Source organism: Oncorhynchus clarkii, chromosome 16 (assembly GCF_045791955.1).
Source record: "Oncorhynchus clarkii lewisi isolate Uvic-CL-2024 chromosome 16, UVic_Ocla_1.0, whole genome shotgun sequence".
In the NCBI taxonomy this organism is placed as follows: domain Eukaryota; kingdom Metazoa; phylum Chordata; class Actinopteri; order Salmoniformes; family Salmonidae; genus Oncorhynchus; species Oncorhynchus clarkii.
In genome coordinates this window covers 20,508,517-20,524,945 of record NC_092162.1, presented here as the reverse complement: position 1 = coordinate 20,524,945, position 16,429 = coordinate 20,508,517, and positions in this window count along the sequence as shown.

The window sequence follows — 16,429 nt, the reverse complement described above, 5'->3', positions numbered from 1 at the left end:
TCCACAAACGTATTGAAAGTTGTTGACCAATATTTAACACTTTTGCCACGGTTCCAAGCAAGTCCCTTTAACACACAGATGTGATGCAGGGGAAATAGGGCCCTCTGTGTTTCAGTATGTCCGTTGAGAGGACAGTTGTACTGGGTTGAGAGAGCTTAGGTCAAGGCAGAGCTGTGGCTGCCTAGGCAGAGAGCTCCTGTATATTTTGTACAATATTTAACAAATGTTTTGTGTTTTTATTTTGTAGCATTTTTTATTTAACTTTGTATTCAAGTTTCCAGTTTTATTAGTCGAATGTACTGGATACACATGGTATACATCGTCCAGCGAAATGCTTATTTGAAGGTTCCTTCTCAAGAATCCAACAACAACAAGAAATAATACAGTTTAAGAATATGAACATAAAGTAAATGGCTCAGCAGAATAAAATTAACATTTTATAGTAAGGCACAATTTATAGTCCTATATTTACACATGTATTGGGGAAGGGGGGATGGGGGCAGTGTATAAACTAAGCAGTATAATAAAAGTCTGGTAGCAGCAGTTGTGATGTGTGTGTAGCATAAATGTGTATGTGTGTGTGTGTGTGTACGTCTGTGTGTGTGCATGAGTGAGTGCATGTGCTCCTGGGTGTGGAGAATCCATAGCAGGTGGTCAGTCCAATTCAAGTGTTCAGCAGTCTGATGGCTTGTTGGTAACAGACCTCATTCTCTGATACCGTCTGCCCGACTGTAAGGGGGAGAACAGCTTGTGTCTGGGGTGTGGGGGGTCTTTGATGATGCTGCGTGCCTTCCTCAGGCACCGTTTCCAGTAAATGTCCTGGATGGTTGGGAGCTGGGTCCAAGTGATGTACTGGGCTGTCTTCACTACCCGCTGGAGGGCCTTGTGGTCGTGGATGGAGAGATTTCCGTACCAGACCGTGATGCAACCGGTCAGGACGCTCTCGACGGTGCAGCGGTAGTATTTGGAGAACACCTGGGGCGACATGCCAAATTTCTTCAGCCGCCTTAGGAAGTAGAGACACTGTTGTGCCATCTTGACAAGAGTGGTGGCGTTGTTGGTCCATGACAAGTCCTCTGTGATGTGGACGCAGAGCAACTTAAAACTTGTAACTCAAGTTGTCTAGTTCCCGGTTTGTTCCAGGGACATCACTTGATGGTTGCAAAGAAATGATCTCCCCAACAACAAAAAGCATTCTATCCAGGGCACCCTAGTTTCATTACACATCACCCCTAATTGCTGTTGCCAAGCCCATCAAAATGATTGGTGAACCACTGAGCCATTCACAGCTCTTTGCCTTTTGGCAACGTTAGAGACACTCCCACACACACAGTGCTACACAATTAAATCATGTACTGTATGTCAAAGTCATATGTTAATGTATACAGTAATTAGTCTTCAGCATGTCCTCCACCTGGGATTTGAACACACAACCTCTTGATTCACAGCATTCTGAGCTTGTTTGTGTTAATGACTGATTTCACCTGTATTCCTACACTTTGCGCTTGAAAGTGAATCTCAGCTCTGTTGATAATACGCTTAAGAAAAACAATATTTGTCAGGAGTAACGATACAACATTAATAGTATGCCCCACCAACACTAGACAACTATAAAGAAAACCCTCAAATTGCTGAAATAAATCAATTAAATCAATGATGAGACTATAGTCAGATAAACTAATAACTAAAATATCAGTGCAGTTGGCACTATTGTACTAATCACATATATGTATTATAGGTAATGAATGTGTAGGGGACTTCTGAAAATGCTTCAGACTTTGTGGCGCAGCAGAAATATCAGTGCACCCCAAATCCAGAGACTGTGAGTTCAAATCCCAGGTGTGGTTATGTTGAAAAGTAAATACTAAGTGATCATGTCAAATGTAATCATATTGTAATTGATTCAATATGTTTCGGATGAACAGCGTACTACTTACCTTAAAGCCCCTATACCATTTAATTACTTTACCTATAATGGTTTGGGTCCTGACATGGTCCACAGTGATGTCCAGGTAACTTACAGGGAACTAGACAAAGGTCCCCCAGAGAATGTTCCCTTAGGACCATTACACAACATCCTAAGGACTAGTAAAATGAAAGGCCTGAAAATGTCCTGACATGGTCCTCAGTCCTGGTAACTTGCAAGGAACTAGACAAAGGTCCCCCCGAGAACATTCCCTTGGGACCATCACACCTCTTGACCATTGTGAAATGTCCCCTTGTGGTCATTGAAAGTTCCATGGATAACAAATAGGATCCTTTTCGTAACGTTCCCTAATGGACATCAAATACGTTATTAAAACGTTTTACTGCAACCATATTATAACGTATAACGACCTGTACTGAACACCATATTATGGTCCTGAGTTTAACGTAGTGTTTTAATGTTCTTAGAACGTTCTCAGAAAGTCAGTAGGATAACGTCTCGCTGAAACCCTTAAAGGGACCTTATTACCATACGTACGCCATCTAATGTCCTGAGGAAGTGTCCTGTTTGCTGGGTAGATATCTATGGAGGAGCGGCTACTACCGAGTAACTGTGAATGTCTGAAACAGCAGTGTGCCCTGATGGAGAGACTGACTGACTTTCTCTTGGCTGTTACATCGATGACCCATCCGCTCAAGCCGACTGCCCAACAGCAAGTCCATTGTACTCGCAATTCAGCTTGTTGTTGCCAGTTGAACAATGTCTATTGAAGTAAAAAAAAAAAATCTCTCTCTCTCTCTCTCTCTCTCTCTCTCTCTCTCTCTCTCTCTCTCTCTCTCTCTCTCTCTCTCTCTCTCTCTCTCTCTCTCTCTCTCTCTCTCTCTCTCTCTCTCTCTCTCTCTCTCTCTCTCTCTCTCTCTCTCTCTCTCTCTCTCTCTCTCTGGCTGTGTTATCCTTCTGAAGTACTGGGTAGTGGTGGTGGAGGGGGACCAAGGAGACACTTTTGTTCCTCAAGAGTCTGCAGATGGCTATAATCCACTCCAAAAAGGGAACCAAAAATCAATCAGAACAAGGGTGGACATGGTGTCTGTGTGTGAGTGTGTGTGGAGGGAGGAGAGCGAGAAAGCCAGTATCCTGAGCTCTTTCAAGTGTTTCCCGACAAAAATGGGCATTATAACGTAAGACAAGGAGACCTTTGCTCTTGCTATGCTCCAAAAGCAATGGATACATGAAATGAATAAGGGGGCATTATACACTGACTGTACTCACTGACTGTAACTCAACTGACTGCAACTCAACTGACTGCAACTCAATATTAGGAAGGTGTTCCTAATGGCTGGACACTCAATGTATAGGGAGTTCGTGATGCTATTCAAAGCAACACTTTCATATGGCCATACGAAGGGCAGCAAAGCTGTTTCAGGTGGGCATTTTTAAGATGACATCTGGTTTTAGGTAGCGTTGATTGAAAAGAGCAATAACTTCACTGAGATATGCATCTGTTAGTTGCTTGTTCTGTGTAGTATACATTGCTAAAATGATCATACATACATCAGTCACCCTTCTTTTTAAATGTTACTACATTTTTGTCATTAGTATTGTGTTGGCCATTTCTCTGTGCTCTAATGATGTTGACATGTAAGATATTTTGAGTGGCTGTCTCCTTAGGAACACCTGGTGTCAAATATTCCACTGTGGACTGATTTGTAGCAGCCTGAATTTTTTCCCCATGTGTTTTCCCTATCTCTTGCTTTGTTTTTCCACCACCCTGACTCCCCCATGTTGAATGCCATACAACTCTCCTTCCGCGGCCTCCAACTGCTCTTAAATGCAAGTAAAACTAAATGCATGCTCTTCAACCGATCGCTGCCTGCCCGCCCAGCATCACTACTCTGGACGGTTCTGACTTAGAATATGTGGACAACTACAAATACCTAGGTGTCTGGTTAGACTGTAAACTCTCCTTCCAGACTCACATTAAGCATCTCCAATCCAAAATTAAATCTAGAATCGGCTTCCTATTTCGCAAAAAAGCATCCTTCACTCATGCTGCCACACATACCCTCGTAAAACTAACCATCCTACCGATCCTCGACTTCGGCGATGTCATTTATAAAATAGCCTCCAACACTCTACTCAACAAATTGGATGCAATCTATCACAGTGCCATCCGCTTTGTCACCAAAGCCCCATATACTACCCACCACTGCGACCTGTATGCTCTCGTTGGCTGGCCCTCGCTTCATATTCATCGCCAAACCCATTGGCTTCAGGTCATCTACAAGTCTCTGAAAGGTAGAGCCACGCCTTATCTCAGCTCACTGGTCACCATAGCAGCACCCACCCGTAGCACGCACTCCAGCAGGTATATCTCTCTTGTTAGCCCCAAAGCCAATTCCTCCTTCAGCCGCCTTTCCTTCCAGTTCTCTGCTGCCAATGACTGGAATGAATTGCAAAAATCACTGAAGCTGGAGACTCATATCTCCCTTACTAGCTTCAAGCACCAGCTGTCTGAGCAGCTCACAGATCACTGCACCTGTACATAGCCCATCTGTAAATAGCTCAACCAACTCCCTCATCCCCATACTGTATTTATTTATTTATCTTGCTCCTTTGCACCCCTGTATCTCTACTTGCACATTCGTCTTCTGCACATCAATCATTCTAGTGTCTAATTGGTATATTGTAATTACTTCGCCACCATGGCCTATTTATTGCCTTTACCTCCCTTTTCTTACCTCACTTGCACACACTGTATATAGATTTTCTTCAACTGTATTATTGACTGTATGTTTTGTCTATTCCATGTGTAACTCTGTGTTGTTGTATGTGTTGAACTGCTTTGCTTTATTCTTGGCCAGGTCGCAGTTGTAAATGAGAACTTGTTCTCAACTTGCCTACCTGGTAAAATGAAGGTGAAAAAAATAAATATATAATAATAAATGGTGGTACAAATGGGCTAATCTCGGAAACCCTGAACAAAAATCTTACGTAATTGCGTCAGATGCTCGATTAAAGGGGAGATGTTAAGAGAAATATACTATCTCCACCACCCGAAATGGAAACCCTCTGCTAGTTTCAGGAAAGTCTATTGGCCAAATGTCCCCTTTCCTTCCAAAAATTCAGAAGATGGGAGCACCTGTGAAATGATCACTGATGAAAAATCAGTGTGCCGGACCAAAATTCCTCGTTATTTTGGGAGCAGCTGTGAAATGATCACTGATGAAAAATCAGTGTGCCGGACCAAAATTCCTTGTTAGTCGTTGCATCCTACAGTCTGTTGACAGACGCTACCACCATTAATATTATGTGTGTCTGTCCACAAGAGATTACAGTAACACTTTCTTTGACACCTAGCATCATAACACGTCATGACACAGTCATAACCTACATAAGAGTGTCAAAACCCACAAAACCTATCACACAAGGCAAATCATTCCATTACACCAGTGGTTCCCAAACTTTTTATAGTCCCGTACCTCTTCAAACATTCAACCTCCAGCTGCGTACCCCCTCTAACCACAGGGTCAGCGCACTCTCAAATGTTGTTTTTTGCCATTATTGTAAGCCTGCAACACACACACTATACAATACATTTATTAAGCATAAGAATGAGTGTGACTTTTTGTCACAACCTGGCTCATGGGAAGTGACAAAGAGCTCTTATAGGACCAGGGCACAAATAATAATATAATAATAATCAATAATTTTGCTCTTTATTTTAACCATCTTACATATAAAACCTTATTTGTTAATCAAAAATTGTGAATAACTCACCACAGGTTAATGAGAAAGGTGTGCTTAAAAGGATGCACATAACTCTGCAATGTTGGGTTGTATTGGAGTGAGTCTCAGTCGTAAATCATTGTCCACTCACAGTCTGTGCCTGTATTTAGTTTTCATGCTAGTGAGGGCCGAGAATCCACTCTCACATAGGTACATGGTTGCATAGGGCAGTGTCTTAACAGCGCGATTTGCCAAGACAAGATACTCTGAGCGCAGCCCAATCTAGAAATCTGGCAGTGGCTTCTGATTAAATTAAATTTTCACAGAACTGCTTGATGCAATTTTGATGAGGCTCTCTTGTTCAGATATCGGTAAGTGGACTGGAGGCAGGGCATGAAAGGGATAATGATTCCAGGTGTTGGTGTCATCCGTTTCAGGAAAGCACTTGTGTATTTGCGCACCCAACTCACTCAGGTGCTTCGCTATATCACATTTGACATTGTCCGTAAGCTTCACAAGAAATCATACAATGAAAGACCTGTGTGTTGTCCTTGTTAATGCAGACAGAGAGGAGCTCCAACTTCTTAATCATAGCCTCAATTTTGTCCCGTACATTGAATATAGTTGCGGAGAGTCCCTGTAATCCTAGATTCAGATCATTCAGGTGAAAAACGTCACCCAGATAGGCCAGTAGTGTGAGAAACTCGTCATCATGCAAGAGGTCATACAAGTGAAAATTATGGCCAGTAAACAAAACTTTAAGCTCGTCTCTCAATTTAAAAAAACGTGTCAATACCTTGCCCCTTGATAACCAGCACTCTGTATGTTGTAAAAGCGTTACATGGTCGCTGCCCATATCATTGCATGCAGAAAATACACGAGAGTTCAGGGGCCTTGCTTTAACAAAGGTAACCATTTTCACTGTAGTATCAAAACGTCTTTCAAGCTGTCAGGCATTCCCTTGGCAGCAAGATCCTCTCGGTGGATGCTGCAGTGTACACAACTGGCGTCGGGAGCAACTGCTTTCACGCCCATTACCACTCCACTATGTCTCCCTGTCATGGCTTTTGCACCATCAGTACAGACACCAACATGAGCAGCAACTACGTTTGACTACATACGGACTGTTAGTGGAAATCCCCTGAGAGAGTTAATGTGATTGGATGTTAATTATTTGACTCGGCTACCTGTATTTGACATTGTGTTGTTATTTTGCTAAATACTACATGGTTTCATTTTATTTTTGGCAGTGAAACAAGGCTAATCAGAAAAGAAAAAAAGAAACTGTTTGAAAATGTGAAGATTTGTATTTTTTTTTAAATATAAAACTATATATTTAAAAAAAATGTCAATCACATTTTTATTTGGCGTACCCCCGACGGCATTGCGCGTACCCCTGCAGGTGTTCCCCAGTTTGGCAATGCCTGCATTACATCATAGTCTACTTCAACTCTATGATTATGTTATATAACATTTTCTGAAATGTACGGTATTAAAGTATCATTGTAATTGCGTACACATTGATGTCCGACATGTACCTTCCCCAATGCTCTGTTGCTGATGACTGGGATGAATGGAGCAAATTTCAGGAGCAAGCCCTACTTCCCAACCTGAGCACTTCGTTACAGCACCTCTGGTCTCTTGGCCCTCCCACCCAACCCAGGTCAAGCTATTCTCTGATGCCCTGCCCATCTTTCAAAACATCTGAAACCCTACCTCTTTGTGGAGCATCTTAAATAATTCTCACGGCACCTCCGATACTTCTCATTTCCCGATAGCACTGACTTTGCTGATAAATACTTTGTTGAGGGAAAATGTACTTAACACGATTCTGATGTGTTGTTGTCTCAGCTACGTATCCATCTTATGATGAATGTGCTTTATCACCAATAGTTACAAAAATGTATAGAAATAGTATTAAATTGGTATTATAATGCTGCAAATATTGTTTACACTAATATTACTCCACAAGGCCAATGCATTAGTCACCCGAATACTCCTCATGTCCTTGTTTTTCCTATCTGCCTGACGTCAGCCCAGGCTGAAAATCTATCCAGTATCCACTCCACCGAAAACACACCTGTCCCTGCTCCGCACTAAAACCTAGCAATTAACTACCAGGGTTGAGTTTTTCTTCACACAAAACTCAACATAGTGCCTGTACAAAGGAGAGAAACTACCCTGAGAGAATGTTTAACCCTCTCCAAACTCCCTCTCTCTCTCTTTCTCTATTTCTGCCACTCGTTCCTATGCCCCCCCCCCCCTTTCCTTATTCTCTCTCACTTTCCAGAGAGAGGTTGTTTCAGGTTACCTCCCGTGGGACATGATGCACTGTCTCTGTTGTTCACATTGTTCCTGCCCGGTCGAGAGGGCAAGAAAGGAGGCAAGAACGAAACTGCCAGTCATGTTTGTTTTTGTTACTTTACCTGCCAGTATCTCCCCCCTCTCCTTTCTCTTTCTCAGTAAGGCCTTGGATTCGTCGACAGCAAAGTCTAGCGCCGTATTGCCTCGAGCCATGACATAATTATTTGATTTCCGATATGCATCATTCTCTTTGTAAAAGGATTTGGGAAGTAACTTAATGCATTTATTAATGTCACTAGATATGAACTGCAATAAATGAATAGCTTTAATAATTATATCAACAGAGTCGGATGGAATGTGAGGAGGTACATTGAGTAGGGTCGGTACTTTTAGAGGAATAATGGACTCAGTGCTTTTAAAGTTAGAATCCGAGGAGGTGAGAGGGAGTGAAACTGTGACTAGCCACTGCCATTTGACCATGTGTTGACAGTGCGGTGGCATGTTATTCTAACAGAGTGCACTCATACATGTAGAGCAGCCGGCTCTGGCCTGCTGTATCTCCTATGTGTTAGGGAGCTCCCGGTCCCCTAACATTCCCCTAGCCTTCCCTGTCCGTCCCTCTGCTCTCATTCCAGGGAAACATGTGCGCTGGAATTCACTTCCAATTAAGACCGGGATTAGCCGGGCCACTGTGGGAACAGGGCAGAGTGTGGGAACGCTGTGCGGAGGGGCTGCCTGTCCCCCTCTCTTTCTTGCCCTCTCTCTCCCACTCTCTCTCTCTCTCTCAGTGCCCTTTCTCTGTCTATCCTTGTCTGTCACTCACGGACGTCTATCTCGTCATCAAATTTTTTCAAAAGCCATCTTTCTTTTATTGTCGCAAATAGTTCTTCCCCTCCATCATTCTATAATACTGTAGACCCTCCCTCCTTCTCACCCCTTTATTTTCCCTTTCCCTTGCTTCTCTCTCACGTCTCTCCACAGCTTTCATGCTTTATTCTCTCAGAAGTGCACGAGCTCCCTTGTCCCCCCCCCCTTTCTCCCTCTCTAGATCACATTGAAAGGCTATCTGGAGGGGTGCTGGAGACACATGAATGGCTCAAGCTGTAGGGTTGAAAGAGGGAGAGAAGGTGCCTCAAAAAGTGAGTTACTTTATCTTTATTCTGACAGAGCAAGAAGTTGAAATTAACAAATTCAAACATTCAATATGGCTTTACTGAATTTTTACACTAAATTAAACTACAATTTATTATTCGTGATGGAAAGCACAGGCATAATAAGCCAGAACTACAGATTTTGTTTTAATTTAGATTGTGTCTAATATTCATTTGATGAATATGTATTTGGGAAACATCCATAGGAATGCACTCAATGAACTTGTCGTTCCCACTGACCTTGTCCTTCTCTTCTATCTCGTGATTTTCCAGTCATAAATCACACTGAATTCCTCTCTCACCACCTCTGCTACATTCCTCCTCTCCATTGTCACCTTCACTACCACACTCCCAGTCATTCTCTTTTTCCTGGTGTTCCCCCAAATCCCTTCCCTCTCCACTCCTCCACACAAGGCTTGTCTGTTCCAATTATGATGCGAGCGTCCAGGCCCCGGCTCACACGCACTCCTCGCACACACACGCACACACCCCTGTTCTCATTAAGCCTGTATCAATTAGGCGTCAGCCCCCTAAAACAAAGAGCCTCTTTACGAGTGGCCTGGCTGCTCACGGCCGGGCCGTGTGAGGTGCTTCCTTTCCAGTGCTACAGTACACCCTGCTTCCCATCCTCATTCATCCTCGTTTTTTTCCACTGGAGCTGTCTCTGACCTGTCTGGCTCCTAAGCATCTAGTTAGCATATTTAACCTAAAAAGGCCCACATGAACATACTGTATCTAACTGTATTTGTTAAGTTATTATGGTGAAATATAGTGTTGGGATTAATTTGAGGGATGGTAACCCATTAGAGTTGGTTGACTAGAAAAGAAAACCTTAAAACCAATTTTTTCTCTTTTAATTTCCTTATTGACTGTACACTACGAAGCTCCTTGTTTGCAGAGGCCTCAGCAGCACAGTACAGTACTTAGCCCTCTGCCTTTGTTGGCTCACCCTTAGCCAGCAACCTGGTTTTGATTTTCCCACAGATCTGCCGGTGAGAGAGGAGTATCGTCCCCTCTTTGGCACAGTGACTATGTTGGCACTGACCCAGCCTGTACCCCCTCCTCTCACACCCCTCTTTATTCCCAGGGGTCCTAGGAGTGTAATACATTACTAACAAAATTCCACTTCCCATTCCCCTCTCCATTCCCCCCTCTCCCAACTACCACAGTTGGCATGCCCCCTAAAATAGGGATTGGGGCCATGATATGACTCTCCCTCCTCTCGCTCTCGCATTCTCTAGCTCCATCTTTCCATCACTCCCTAGTTTGTTTTCTGTTTCAGTGTTGAGTCACTCTTAAGTCCTAACCAGCTGTTATTGATACAGATTCCACCATTCCACTTAGGCTGAAGAAGTGTTACGAAAACATTCACAGAATGCTGACCCTAATTTGATAATGTCAAGTTGAAAAGAGGCAGGTTGATTTCTCACCGCTGGTATGTCAGCTGTAGGGTCGATGGCATGAACATGTCAGCAGCCTTAGTTGTGTCAAGGCTGTGGAACGAACAAACGCACCAGGCCTTTCACTGTTAAAAGGATTTAGGGAGTATAGATTTGTGCCTCGTTCAAAAAAAAAACGCTGCCTATGTCATCAATACGAGCTTACAGTCTCGAAGTGCCCGGGATCACCAGGGACACGGTTCTCGTCTGATCTCACCCTCAGAGGGACTGTTTTCGCGGTTGTGTGTGTGTGTGTGTGTCTGGATAACATTATTATTAATATTATTCTCACCCGGGCGATCATTCATTGTCAGCACGCTTTCTTCTCCCCAGCTCGTAAAAATTGACATAAGCTTGACAAACATTCCTGCCATTTTCTTCTCAAGGCCAGAGTTCTTTGGGCCCTTTCTACAGGGAACCAGTGGCAGGAGCACCACCCTCTGGTGATAATGTATAGAGACAAATGAGTATTTAGTCAAATGCCATTTCCCAGCAATGTCAGCTGTTTTACTGCAGGCTAATATGGTTGTTTTATGGAGAAGGCCAAAGAGATAGAGACTGAGACAAAGACTGATAGATCTCAGTGTGGCATTTTTAGAGGAGGCCCATGTAGTGAGTAAGAGGAGTGGGTATTTATTGGTGAGTATTTATTGAATTTGCATCGGGGGCAATAAAATATCACACGTGATGGACCATTTAGAGGAGAGACCGAAGCACAATTTGTCTCCCTCCATTTATTCAGCTCCATTCCAAAACAGTGACAAACATCAAAATGTAGACGGATTTGAAGAGGGATTGAACGAGGAGATTCCTAGTAATCGTAGGTGATCAGAGCAGGTACAAGAAGAGAGCACTACAAATGAGCTAGCTTGAGCTAGCTAATTTGTCCTGGGATATAAACATTGGGTTGTTATTTTACCTGAAAAGCAGAAGGTCCTCTACTCTGACAATTAATCCACACATAAAAGGGTAAACCAAGTTAGTTTCTAGTAATCTCTCCTCCTTCAGTCTTCTTCTTTGGACTTTATATGGCGGTTGGCAACCAACTTTAAGGTGCATAACCACCACCAACTGGACTGGAGTGTGGACCTCAGTTCGTCATTCAATCACCCACATGGTAAATGCTCCTAAAAACCAATGAGGAGATGGAAGAGGCGGGACTTGTAGCGCGTGACATTTTTTAGCCCTGGCTATGCAGACGCTCGTTGACATGCTCAAGCAGTTTGGATGCAATGATTGAATAACATGTATGTGTAAATGTATTTGGCAATGCTCGCGCACATAATGCGAGCAGTGTGGTCAGCAAGTAACTAGCAAGCTAGCTTATTAGCTAACACACACTGTCGCCACAGCCTCCCATCTGCTGTGCGAGAGGCGGGGGGCGAACGGTAGACAGTGTCCTTCGCCCCCATGTGTCAGGCACATTTTTCTCCGGTACCTAGCAGGCGGGAGCGCCACCTTGTGCTGGCTAACTTTCAACCTAGCACATGGTGTCTCCCCAGCCTGCTGTGCTATAGCGGGAGGAGACCGGTAGACAGTATCCTTCACGTCCGCTGGGGGCGAAAACTCATAGTACTTTTATTTCCGTTTTGACTCACATTCAAAAGTGTCACAAGCATGAAGATGTCCAGAACCAATGGGGTGCGTTCATGCAGGAACCAATGTGATGGGGGGGTTTATGAAGGAACCAATTTCAGTGACATTTGCTGTATATGACCATTTCTGAAACACATTAACAATTGCAAATTGTTGTGGACCTATAAAAGATCGTTTGAATTCAATAATGTTTTGTATTTACTTTCTCCCGAACCTAAATATGCTGCACTGTCTGCAAATTCTGAAACAGTCTACTCTAAACTACAGTAGGCCTACTTACACTGCAATGCAAAATATCAACTGTCACTAACAGCCAATGATTACATCTTGGTATTTAGCTACCTGTTTTTTAGTTATGAATAAGTCATCATATTTTCTCCATTCGCTCAAGGCTACTAGGCTACTTTTGCCTTCTTGCAATGCAATACTCCAACCACTAGAAACTGCATATGCATGGTCTGAATTTGGCGGGAGGATAAGCACATTCTCACGGTCAAGTTGAGTTTTCATGAATGCCACCTTTAGCATGAAAACTGGCGTATGCATGTTTTGGGGTATATTTTGTGTGTACCGGTATGTACGTTTATAAATGAGGCCCCAGGAGTTCATAATGAAGTACTTTAGTAGATCACTTACTATTCAGCCCCACTGCAGCCTCCCGCAGCTGCTTCCTATGGATGACCTGACATATGTATACTCATAGACGTTCTGAACCGTTCCAGCTTCAGAGATACGTTGCCTCTTTCCAGCTCCTGGGTGATCAGACTCAGTCTGCCCTTGTAGCCCCTCACCTCTGTCACCTGGCCCCTCTTATACGGGTAAATACACTGTTTTCTTAAACCACCGGATTGTCATGGCAAAAGCACTGATCTCAGGGGACAAGTGACTGGGGAGGGTGACCTCACGGTCAACATAAGTCTCCACCTTGCTTTGGGGGCTAAGTTTGGACTCATCTGTTTGGGGTAAGAGAAACAGTATGGGTTATCTCTGACACAAATACAGTGGGGCAAAAAAGTATTTAGTCAGCCACCAATTGTGCAAGTTCTCCCACTTAAAAAGATGAGAGAGGCCTGTAATTTTCATAATAGGTACACTTCAACTATGACAGACAAAATGAGAAAAAAATGGATTTTTTATTAATTAATTTGCAAATTATGGTGGAAAATAAGTATTTGGTCACCTACAAACAAGCAAGATTTCTGGCTCTCACAGACCTGTAACCTGTTCTTCTTGTCCTCCACTCGTTACCTGTATTAATGGCACCTGTTTGAACTTGTTATCAGTATAAAAGACACCTGTCCACAACCTCAAACAGTCACACTCCATATCCACTATGGCCAAGACCAAAGAGCTGTCAAAGGACACCAGAAACAAAATTGTAGACCTGCACCAGGCTGGGAAGACTAAATCTGCAATTGGTAAGCAGCTTGGTTTGAAGAAATCAACTGTGGGAGCAATTATTAGGAAATGGAAGACATACAAGACCACTGATAATCTCCCTCGATCTGGGGCTCCACGCAAGATCTCACCCCGTGGGGTCAAAATGATCACAAGAACGGTGAGCAAAAATCCCAGAACCACACGAGGGACCTAGTGAATGACCTGCAGAGAGCTGGGACCAAAGAAACAAAGCCTACCATCAGTAACACACTACGCCGCCAGGGACTCAAATCCTGCAGTGCCAGACGTGTCCCCCTGCTTAAGCCAGTACATGTCCATTCCCGTCTGAAGTTTGCTAGAGAGCATTTGGATGATCCAGAAGAAGATTGGGAGAATGTCATATGGTCAGATGAAACCAAAATAGAACTCTTTGGTAAAAACTCAACTCGTCGTGTTTGGAGGACAAAGAATGCTGAGTTGCATCCAAAGGGCATTGAAGATGAAATGTGGCTGGGTCTTTTAGCATGACAATGATCCCAAACACACCGCCCGGGCAACGAAGGAGTGGCTTCGTAAGAAGCATTTCAAGGTCCTGTAGTGGCCTAGCCAGTCTCCAGATCTCAACCCCATAGAAAATCTTTGGAGGGAGTTGAAAGTCCGTGTTGCCCAGCAACAGCCCCAAAACATCACTGCTCTAGAGGAGATCTGCATGGAGGAATGGGCCAAAATACCAGCAACAGTGTGTGAAAACCTTGTGAAGACTTACAGAAAATGTTTGACCTCTGTCATTGCCAACAAAGGGTATATAACAAAGTATTGAGATAAACTTTTGTTATTGACCAAATACTTATTTTCCACCATAATTTGCAAATAAATTCATAAAAAATCCTACAATGTGATTTTCTGGATTTATTTCCTTCTCATTTTGTCTGTCATAGTTTAATTGTACCTATGATGAAAATTACAGGCCTCTCATCTTTTTAAGTGGGAGAACTTGCACAATTGGTGGATGACTAAATACTTTTTTGCCCCACTGTACATGCAGACCATTGACAAGAATGTGCACACTTTGTAATCAAGCAAACTGTTTGTGAAATGCTTCTTTCTCATGGTAAATTCATGCAAAAACAAATAGGCCTAACCATTTAATTCTGAGACTGTAACGGGGTGACTTACCATGATCTCTGGCCATTTTCCCTACATAATAAAAACTTTGGTCAGGGAATGATAATCAAGTAATAAAACCTGATTTTTATAAAATTATAGTGTGTTGTTGTTTATTCCTTATGCATTCCTCTATTCATTTATCAAATTACCTTTCTTAAGAACGTGTCTATTTTTGAAGGTGAAATATACAGACATTCACTTTTACCTTTACTGGACCTCAGTATCTGTGGTGGTTCATTTCTTTACTATCAAATGAGGAGAGACACAAGTCAGAGTTGATATTTTTACTACCTTTATGCAACAGGTTGAAATGATTAGATTACTGGAAAGGAGTTCTGGGTTTGTTTTGTTTATTTTAGGTGTCAATTTCACTTAATGAAACACTATTATCTGATGTGTTTTGTGTAGGATTCTTCCTTCCAGGACTGATGGAAGTCCCCTGTATGTATGTTAAGGGAGACGTATGAGAACACGCCTCAAACAACTTTTATTAAATGCCTAGGATTAAATATCACTGATTCCTTAGGCTGAGAAATGTACTACATTTGTGACAGGAAAACGTATTACATTTAGAGGGGTGACAGGAACAATCTAAGGCGGAACAGCTATCACATATTTGTTGGACATTGGTACCAGGATAATTTTACATAATTATGGAAAAGAGAGACCAGTCATATAATATAATATGGGAGTAAATTGTTAGACTCGGTGGCGAGATACATTTAGCTGTGTCTAAGGGTAGCGCATGCTAAATTAAGCTTGTATAAACATTGAGGTAGATTAAAACAAACTATTAATGATTTGAGGGAGTACAGTGGACCTATCATGATTTTCAGGTTTTGTTTGTAGTTAAAACTTTTGGCTTGCTGAATCGGTGTAGTAGAGTGAATGCTGACAAAAATGTTTTCTGTTTTTTTCTGGGAAAATGGGGGTTTGATTGTCTCTCTTTGAAATGTTTCCCGGGGCTGTGGTTTTGGGAAGAGCAGTGAGTGAGTGAGATTAAGGCCTTGAACTACCAAATTAAATCAGGCCTGGACACTTTTTGTTTGTTTTTACCTTAAGGTTTGCAAATACCCACACACAACACACTTGTTATGTCTATTTGTTGGTGTTTTTAAAATACTATGTTTGATTTGTGTGTTCTATTTCTTTTGGGTTTAGTGAGTTTTCCATTTGTCTTAAAGGGGCACGCACTCACACACGTGGAATTTTCAGAAGTTTTTATTTTCTGAGTTTTAATTAAACACGTGAATTATTTTGATACAGACGTACTGGAAACCCGGGATACAACGTGTATGAAATGTTTGATTTAATATGGATTTAAAATACTGATTTAAAGGTATTTTGTAATGTTGATAATTATGATGAAGTTTGTAGTTCTTAGCCATATTTGTGCTTTGGACCAATGTGAAGAAGGAGAGGGCCTTTGACTAAGAGTAGGCTGCCTTAAGTCTATTTTCCTATGACCGTATGGGTACAATTATTTTTCTTTATGGAGTTCTTAAGGGTAATGATTTTAACTGTGCCCAAAATTGATTTGGACTTTTGGGGTATCAGGTTGATTACATACAATTATAGTAATTTAGATTAAGAATGCATTGAGATACTGATCTGTATTATAATCATCGTCATTGAAAATAAGAATTTGTTCTTAACTGACTTGCCTAGTTAAATAAAGGTAAAATAAAAAATGTTGATGTGTGTTAAATTGGGGGATAGGACCAATTTGAATGACTGAG